General features: G+C 40.1%; 1 protein-coding gene across 3 annotated transcripts in view; it reads right to left on the reverse strand.

Moving 5' to 3' along the window:
• Positions 1 to 2,538, reverse strand: part of syk (spleen tyrosine kinase) — a 53,521-nt gene extending 50,983 nt beyond the window's left edge. Inside the window, exons 1-2 of one of the 3 annotated variants that reach the window (XM_083567965.1) lie at positions 2,356 to 2,533; positions 593 to 786 (exon numbers count right to left, since the gene is read on the reverse strand). The gene's annotated coding sequence lies outside the window, so the exon portion shown is untranslated. Of the gene's footprint in view, positions 1 to 592; positions 787 to 2,355 lie in introns of all 3 variants that reach the window. The other 2 variants (XM_083567964.1, XM_083567975.1) reach the window with 2 other exon arrangements.
• Positions 2,539 to 10,820: the final 8,282 nt, after the last annotated feature.

Below are 10,820 nucleotides of genomic sequence, written 5' to 3' on the forward strand. Positions count from 1 at the left end.
GGGTGAGGATGTCTGCTAACATCTTCTCTCCTGTTTTTTTGTCTTACACAAGGTCTTCTTTTAGAGACTAGAATTTCTATTAGACTCTATTTTTTGTGTGTCTTTTAGGGTTTTAACTAGTTTGTTGCATAGGTCGTGTCTAAAAACCATAAAAGACTATGCGATTCAAATTTTTCTTCCAACTGTGTTTTAGGCTGATGGTATTTTTTACTTTGTATCTTAATGATCCAGTATCAAAACGTATTTACTAATTATGGTTTCAAAGCACTTTTGTAATTCACTATGTGAGGACATCTGCCAGATGCAATACATTTAAATGTAGAAAGCTTTAACTCTAGCCCTGCAGAAAAAACAACTGTTTCACAAGTCCTTGTGCAAAAATAATAATAAAATAGTATGTTTCATTTACACTCCTGCATTCTTTTTCGCTTTATAACATAGAAATCTAAATATAACTACTGCTCCTTTACATTTCTGAATCCGTTTTTTATTACATAATTCAAGTTGTATTTTACTGAGGACAATCTGCATTACTGTGCAGCTTTTACTGAGCCGCTTCAGTGGTTTTAAGCTGAAAGACTAATTGCCTCACCTATTTTGTGTCCGGTAGGAGGGATTCTGCATTCTGTAAGCCAGGTGGTGGAGTGTTGGCACTCATCTCTTCCTCTGCAGGCAGCTTTTACAACTGGCCACATACATGCTGACTGATCTTTACAGCTTTTACCCGAGCTAAAGATAGCTCAAAGATGCATAGTGTGTGCAACATGAATTTTAAATGAGCCGCAACTATTCGGTTCATCCTAAGCTGACATACTGTAATGCACAAAAGTGCACACCCTAAGGACCAATAGAAGAAGGTATTTTGTGCCAATACGCTTTGTTAAATAATAATCATATTAATATTGTAATCGTTTTGTCCCTTTTAGTTTACAGATAATAAACAGGGGATAAGCCTAGTAACTTGTTGCATTACATTGACAGATCCTGATCAGGGTCACAGTGAATCAAGAGCCTCTTTCAGGAAAACTGAGCGTAAGGAATGCAGAAGAAAAACTTGGAGTTACAAGTCAACCAAATGGTGTGGGATTAAGAGGACTTTAGAAGCATATTCATATAAATGCATGCATTCAATATAAGGCAGTCATAGGAAATGCATATTTTTCTCACCCTTACAAAATATGTAGCATTTTTGCCAGCTTAAGGCATAATCATGAACAGGAGCATGATAAAAAACATGCTCTTGTCTACAAAAATCTTTATTACACTATAGTTTTCCGATGATCCCATCGTAACTTGAAAAAAATCATAATTTGAAAAAGTCGAGACACGGCCTAGCTTACTCAGAAGTCTTTAAGTATGGTGATCACTATGGGGTAGTATGCAAGTACTTTAATAATGTAACAAACTACAATACTTAATGTAGCAAAACAGAGCAATTTACAGCGCCATAATTAATAAAGTTTACAGAATATATGTTTGTTGCAGCAGGTGCGTGGACTAGTGCCAGTTCGCAGGTGGAGGCCAATATAAAGGAGAGAGACAGGAGCTAAAATTGGCCTTTGAAACACCAAAAACACAGAAAAAAAATGTGCTCTAGCATGAGACAACTGAAATCTGTCAACCACTAGCGAGAGTAAGGAATCTCACAAGGTGGGAGATGCAAACATCCTGGCAGCATCCCAACGTGTCGTATTGTAAATAAGCTGCTACGTTTGTCTGCCGCACAAAATGTAAAACCTTTTTACAATTTTGTCGTATCGCTATTAGCATCGTATGATTTCAATATTTGACCCATATGTAATATGGGGACTATCTGTAATTTCTTCTTTCCAACATGAAGCCCTAGTGTCTGTTTATCTGTATATAAAAATAATCATGTCTGTCTAAGATCTCTATCAGCTCTAATTATAAACAGTTTCCTTGCTGTAGTGTTTGCCTGGTAAAAACTAAGCCGCGCTTTAAAAGCAGAAGCTTCGGGTTAAATTTATTGCACGGCTATTCAAGTCTGTAACGAGTGAGACGGAAAGCACAAGCTCCATAGACAGGATAAACAGGCCCTCTGCGCCCACCCCTGTCATAGCCTGGAGTCTATTCCTCGCTCTGGTGTGTCAATCAATCTGACGATTTCTACATACAGAGAAAGACAGAGGCAGACAGCGAGACATGCACGCACTAGGAAGTCCCAGGAGACTGAGCTCCCTCTTTAGGCCTGGAGTGTGACAATATTAACATTAGCACACACAGCAGCATTCCGCTACAGGGTGGCGCCTGCACCTACAGCAACCCAGCTTGATACACGTCGCTCCTCAGATCGCAAATACAACCCCCTACACACACACACACACACACACACACACACACACACACACGACATCTGTATTCTGAGCATAGCATCTCAGATTTAAAAAAGTCCAGTCCTTCTTAGCATTTCTGATTTAGGCCCAAAGCACTGTGGTCTTACCTCTGTGATACTGGCGCGGTTTAACACGTCTGCGTTCCACAAGCCTACATCTTTACACAGTGCAGCCTCAATAGTGTGAATATCACTAGCTCTTCTACACACACTGTGTGTGGCTTTGCTTGCTTCACACACTCTCTGGGGTCCTGCGTGGCTATAATTGGATCATGGATCGTTCGAGGAGAAAATGCTTTTTTTTTTTTTTTTTTTTTTTTTAAATACTTAAAACACAATTGAAATTTGGAGTTAATTTTAAACACACTATTAATTCTGCCTTTGTATTTTCCTATACACAACAGTTTTTTGCGGGGGGAACCTTAGCAGGCTGTTTGGGATGTAAAAGTGCTGACATATACAGATATGCAGAGCAGCATGAAGCAGGGATGCCAAGTGCAGACATATTGCCTATGGTGTGTGAGGAATAGGAAATAGTTTAATGCAATATACACTTAAATAATGGCCTTGCGAATCGACATCCTTTGCATTTTCAATGATGTGCACTCTTCGATCAAACAGGGTCAAAGTCACTGAGTTTATATTGAATGCGAATTTGATCAGCGCCGATTCGTATTGCTACGAATTTGCTAGATATATTGCTGATTTGAAATTGCCCTGAAATTGCTTTTTTCAAGCTGCGCCTTTTGTTATTCAAAATGCACTCTGGATTACAGGTTTTTGGTCAAATCTCATTTCTTTTTTCTTTCCTTTTCTCCATCTATCAACTAAAAGACCGAAACCTGTAATTTTGCAGAATATAAAGCAATCAAGTATAAAGGAACCTCTTAAGACTCTTGAAAATTGTGAATCAGAGTCTTGCTGTGTACTGATTTCAGCCTTCATGTGCTCTGGTGTGACGTCTGTTTTTAAATGATTAATAAATGACTTCCCCGCCACAAAAAGCAACTCAAAGACAGAAAAATATTAGCTTTTATTCATTGTCCTGCTTGTGTGCCTTGATTTTGGTCGCTTTTGATCCAAAAAGGGAAACAAAACTAAAAAGAAATTGACTATATGACTAAAAGTTTGTGGACACCTGACCATCATTCCCATATATATATATATATATATATATATATATATATATATATATATATATATATATATATATATATATGCAATATTTACATCTTCTGTTAGATCACCATTCAATCAAGAGCAAATTTTTCATGCATTCATATATGACCTGACTTTATCTGTTATCAAGTTATCACCGTGAGCAAACACATGACCTCTTCTTATTCAATTACATGTCATGAATATTACTGATTTTCCACCAATCAGTTTTCCAATCCAAATCAACAGGTACAAATTGAATAGGTGAAAATAAGGTTATAATACTGTATAACAGTATAGGAAGCAACCATACATCGTGTTGCTCTGCAGCAAAGTGAAATTATCCAGTGCACAGAGCGAAGCAGTAATGAAGTGTGGATTATACTGTAGGCTGGACCGGTCTCATGTGGCCTTGCAGTCTGTGAATCAACAGTAATCATACAGGTATGGAGTCTAGATAATAGCATGTTATATTAGATATAGACTAGACTAGATATAACATGTAATAGCAACAACAGACAGAAGGGGAAATAGGACAAAAACCACTCTTTCACTCTCTCTCTCTCTCTCTCTCTCTCTCTCTCTCTCTCTCTCTCTCTCTCTATATATATATATATATATATATATATATATATATATATATATATATATATATATGTGTGTGTGTGTGTGTGTGTGTGTGTGTGTGTGTGTGTGTGTGTGTGTGTGTGTGCTCTTCAAGCCAGTTATCTCCTGCATATCTCTCTCTCTCTCTCTCTCTCTCTCTCTCTCTCTATATATATATATATATATATATATATATATATATATATATATATATATATATATATATATATATATATATATAGAGAGAGAGAGAGAGAGAGAGAGAGAGAGAGAGAGAGAGAGAGAGATATGCAGGAGATAACTGGCTTGAAGAGCACACACACACACACACACACACACACACACACACACACACACACACACACACACACACACACACACATATATATATATATATATATATATATATATATATATATATATATATATATATATAGGAGTAGGAGGCACTTGAGTATATTGATGATATAATACTCTCTGAACCAAAGAAATAAAAGTGAACTATCTGTACCATATTGAATTACATATCATTCAATTTTTTCTATTGCATCGTACTGCATTGAATCGCATTGTGTTGAATCCAATTTAAAACCTATCGCACTGCATCGTAATAGAGATGATTCGTATCACATCGCATCAGTAGCTGCTTCATATATATCTGTATTGTATCGTATCATTGGCTATGCCTCAGTTATGGAGATGCACATCCATATTGTGTGCCGATGATTTATAAGGACAGTTGTAAGTGTGTGTGTGTGTGTGTGTGTGTGTGTGTGTGTGTGAGTGTGTGTGTGTGTGTGTGTGTGTGTGTGTGTGTGTGTGTGTGTGTGTGTGTGTGTGTGTGTGTGTGTTTTACCAGATTCCATTTTGTTTTTTTCCTCATGAGAAAGCATAAGATGCTTGAAATGTCAAAAATGATGGCCACATGGTGCTAACAGCTTTTTGCATAACAGCAAGAAATCCATTCCTTTCAAAATGGTCCTCAGCTCATAATCAGTATAATCCACAGTATGAACCATGGGCTGAAATAATGTTTTTTCACTTGTAATCCATCACTTCATGACATATTTCTTTATATGTGTAATGAATGTCTTCACTTTGCTCTGTATGTTTGCTGAGAGAGAGAAAGAGAGAGAGTTTGAGGTAGAAGAGGAGAAGGTTTTGTTAATGAATTGGTAGTCATAAGCCATAGCACTCACTCAGGAAGCCGTACATTCTATAATAAGCCACCTTCAATAGAGCGACAGTGAGATGGGAGGAAGATGTCCAAATGGTTTCAAATGCTAATGAGCTAATCAAACATCCCTTCCTTCAACCTGCTGCTTTGCATAATGTAAGAACAAAATGCTCAGACAAGGTCCTGCGTGCAAGGTCACTAATTAGTGCATCAAGTAACTAAAAGATCTTTGCACATTCAGTATTAACATAAAGCTATTGGTTATGACTTTAAAAATATTACAAGCATCTACTACAAGAAGCACAGTATAAATCTTATAGTGTGCATGAAAAATTCTTTATAAACCCCACTAGAGGCACTGATAGAAAAGCAAGGATTCTTACAGTGACTGAGACTGAATATATATATATATATATATATATATATATATATATATATATATATATATATATATATATATATATATATAATTTTTTTATTTATTTATTTTATTTTTTTTCACTTGGGCCGCTTTCAGTTTTACATGAACGCAATTCCTTCAAATCCTTATCTCATGTAATTTCTAAAGCAATGAAGTCATGTCAATCAATGATTACATGTCACATGCACATTCTTTCTTTGCATATTTCAGGAAGCTGGGGTCAGCGCTACAGTGCTTTTATAGCACAGAGCACTAAGGGCCTTGCTCAAGGGCCCAAGAGTGGCAGCTTGGCGATAGAGCTTGAACTCCTGACCTTCTAAAATAACCCAGAGCCTTAACCTCTGAGCTGCCACCTTTGTTATATTAGGTGGTAGGTGGGTCCTATTATTCTTTAGATTTGATTCGATTCCATTTGATTTGATTCAATTTGATTCAGTTCAATTTGATTCGATTCAATGTCATTGTCATTGTCATTGTGAGGAGTACAAATACAGGGCCAATGAAATGCAGTTAGCAACTAACCAGAAGTGCAAAAGGTTTTGCACTATAAACGTTTATGCTAAAAATAGATATGCTATAAATATCCAATAAATGGACATTATATACTCGCACACAGTACTCGCACACAGTACTCGCACACAGTACTCGCACACAGTACTTACACACACAGTACTCGCACACAGTACTCGCACACAGTACTCACACACACAGTACTCGCACACAGTACTCGCACACAGTACTCACACACACAGTACTCGCACACAGTACTCGCACACACAGTACTCGCACACAGTACTCGCACACAGTACTCGCACACAGTACTCGCGCACACAGTACTCGCACACAGTACTCGCACACAGTACTCGCACACAGTACTCACACACACAGTACTCGCACACAGTACTCGCACACAGTACTCGCACACAGTACTCACACACACAGTACTCGCACACAGTACTCGCACACAGTACTCACACACACAGTACTCGCACACAGTACTCGCACACAGTACTCACACACACAGTACTCGCACACACAGTACTCGCACACAGTACTCGCACACACAGTACTCGCACACACAGTACTCGCACACAGTACTCACACACAGTACTCGCACACACAGTACTCGCACACAGTACTCGCACACAGTACTCGCACACACAGTACTCGCACACAGTACTCACACACAGTACTCACACACAGTACTCACACACACAGTACTCGCACACAGTACTCGCACACAGTACTCACACACACAGTACTCGCACACAGTACTCGCACACAGTACTCGCACACACAGTACTCGCACACAGTACTCGCACACAGTACTCGCACACACAGTACTCGCACACAGTACTCGCACACACAGTACTCACACACAGTACTCGCACACAGTACTCGCACACAGTACTCACACACACAGTACTCGCACACAGTACTCGCACACAGTACTCGCACACACAGTACTCGCACACAGTACTCGCACACACAGTACTCGCACACAGTACTCGCACACAGTACGCGCACACAGTACTCGCACACAGTACTCGCACACAGTACTCACACACACAGTACTCGCACACAGTACTCACACACAGTACTCACACACACAGTACTCGCACACAGTACTCGCACACAGTACTCGCACACAGTACTCACACACACAGTACTCGCACACAGTACTCGCACACAGTACTCACACACACAGTACTCGCACACAGTACTCGCACACAGTACTCGCACACACAGTACTCGCACACAGTACTCGCACACAGTACTCGCACACACAGTACTCGCACACAGTACTCGCACACACAGTACTCGCACACACAGTACTCGCACACACACACACAGTACTCGCACACAGTACTCGCACACAGTACTCACACACAGTACTCACACACACAGTACTCGCACACAGTACTCGCACACAGTACTCGCACACAGTACTCACACACACAGTACTCGCACACAGTACTCGCACACAGTACTCGCACACAGTACTCGCACACACAGTACTCGCACACAGTACTCGCACACAGTACTCGCACACACAGTACTCGCACACAGTACTCGCACACACAGTACTCGCACGCAGTACTCACACACAGTACTCACACACACAGTACTCGCACACAGTACTCGCACACAGTACTCACACACACAGTACTCGCACACAGTACTCGCACACAGCACTCGCACACAGTACTCACACACACAGTACTCGCACACAGTACTCGCACACACAGTACTCGCACACAGTACTCGCACACAGTACTCGCACACACAGTACTCGCACACAGTACTCACACACAGTACTCACACACAGTACTCACACACACAGTACTCGCACACAGTACTCGCACACAGTACTCGCACACAGTACTCACACACACAGTACTCGCACACAGTACTCGCACACAGTACTCACACACACAGTACTCGCACACAGTACTCGCACACAGTACTCACACACAGTACTCACACACACAGTACTCGCACACAGTACTCACACACACAGTACTCGCACACAGTACTCGCACACAGTACTCACACACAGTACTCACACACACAGTACTCACACACAGTACTCACACACACAGTACTCGCACACAGTACTCGCACACAGTACTCACACACACAGTACTCGCACACAGTACTCGCACACAGTACTCGCACACAGTACTCACACACACAGTACTCGCACACAGTACTCGCACACAGTACTCGCACACACAGTACTCGCACACAGTACTCGCACACAGTACTCACACACACAGTACTCACACACAGTACTCACACACACAGTACTCGCACACAGTACTCGCACACAGTACTCACACACACAGTACTCGCACACAGTACTCGCACACAGTACTCACACACACAGTACTCGCACACAGTACTCGCACACAGTACTCGCACACACAGTACTCGCACACACAGTACTCGCACACAGTACTCGCACACAGTACTCACACACAGTACTCGCACACACAGTACTCGCACACAGTACTCGCACACAGTACTCTTTGAGTTTATGGTGCACAGCTGTAGAAGAGTACAAGTGAAGCAGAATTTGCTGAAGGTTTACAGCCCTGCTATAACATCTTATCATGGCACTCTGTCTGTCCTGGGATTTGAACTCCACAATCCCTGGATTAAGAGGCTTGTATCTTATTCCTGACCATTACAGGAACTATACTGCTGACTGCACTTTTTTTTTTTCTTAATCGAAATTATCTAAGATGAGCACAAATGTTTTCATAATAAATAAATAAAAAAATCAGAACCAGTAGCTACTGCCAAACACACCAGTATATGTCCTCATGTCCTCGTATTGTCTCAACAGTGTCTTTTTTTGTGCCTGCCATATGGAGAAGGTCCGAGATCTTCACTGATCCTCGGCTCACCTGCTTATTCCGGGCACGAGTTTGCAGTTCACAATGTAGGTCACGTCCATGTAGCCACAACAAGGATGAGCGTTGTGTGGAAAAGTCTCGCTAAAGCAAAAGCCGCCAAGCTAATAAATTTACACATCTATTTATACAAACAGAGACATGAGTCTAATGCAGAACAGATATTATCTGTCACATGAAGAATGAAGTGTCCTCCATCTGTTTGTTCTTTCTCTCTCTCTCTCTCTCTCTCTCTCTCTCTCTCTCTCTCTCTCTCTCTCTCTCTCAACACATTGCCTAGTATGGATCAGTGTATTAAAAAGACTTCTTTTGTGTCCATGTGTAATTTGTTGGATAACATCAGGTCTGGCTGAAAGGTGGGCAGGTGATTAAGCAGGAGGCCGGACTGAGTGAACTGGGTTGACATGAGCAGATGTCGCATTGTGAACAGTTTTAGCATACAGTATAGTATGGATTAATGTGACGTCCAGACAGGGAGCCAGACTGTCCGACAAGCTTTAGGCCAAAATGCTTGAATTTTTTACGCCATCTAGTGGACAAAATATATATAAGGGGTTTTTTTTGTTTTGTTTTGTTTTAAAACAAGCGTTAAAATTTTTTTTAACTCATTGCAACAACTGATTAACGACAATATCTTATTTTATCTTATATAATATCTCAAGTTTTCTTTGCAGAAAATGGCTTTATTTCACTTTTAAATGAGTAGAAGTGATACAAATTTTTAGCAAACGCATAAATCATTGTAGAACACAACGCAAATGAAGCCTGATATTGAAAATACATTCACATATTTTTGTAATGGAGTTTACAGGTGTAGTCCGGTTATAGTGATTTGAAAATACAAACTAAATGTCACACGAGTTGGACACAAACTCTGGAATCACTCACAAAACACCTCCGAATCTATCTATATAAAAGATCAAAGTATTACATTCTGAGATTGTATCTAGCTGACAGCTAGCTAGGTAGCTAGATATTAAACAAATACAGAATAGGGACCAAAGTATTTGCATTCCAGACCTTTCCGGGCCATGTGTGGTTGTTCCTCAAATTTTTAGACTCTGATGTCAACATTACTGAACATCTTTGGGATGAATGTGAAAGCTGACTGCAACCCAGGCCTCCTCACCTCGCCTACATCAGTACCCGACTTTATTAACACCCTTGTGTGTGAATGAGCACAAAATCTCCACAAGCACACTACAAAATCTAGTGGAACATCTTCCCAGAAGAGTGGAGGGAATTTTAACAGCAAATTAGGGACATCAAATGGGAAGTTCAAAAAAGAGCACAAACTAATTTTGAGGTCAGGCGTCCACATACTTTCATCCATATCATAAAAATTTCATATTCAGAACTTTTTTTGTAAATAAATATATTCCATATCACTAGAAACATGCTGTGATCAGCAGTAATATATAACAATATCTATGTAATATGTAATATAATATATAATATCACTTTTACTATTAGAATTTTCTCATCCAGTGTTTTGTACCGAATCAGCAATTTAAATGCACAAACTGTCATTGATTTTCATTCCTAGTTTTTTGACCATGTGGGAAAAAATATATACATCCAGCACAACCTGGTCTGCTTCATACAAGCAACAGGCAACCTCACATCACATGTAGTCCATAGGATTAAAGCTATTAAGCTGCTTCACGTCTTTGGAGCACAAATAGA

The sequence above is a fragment of the Silurus aristotelis genome (genome assembly GCF_946808225.1).
Source record: "Silurus aristotelis genome assembly, chromosome: 18".
NCBI classification, from domain to species: Eukaryota; Metazoa; Chordata; class Actinopteri; order Siluriformes; family Siluridae; genus Silurus; species Silurus aristotelis.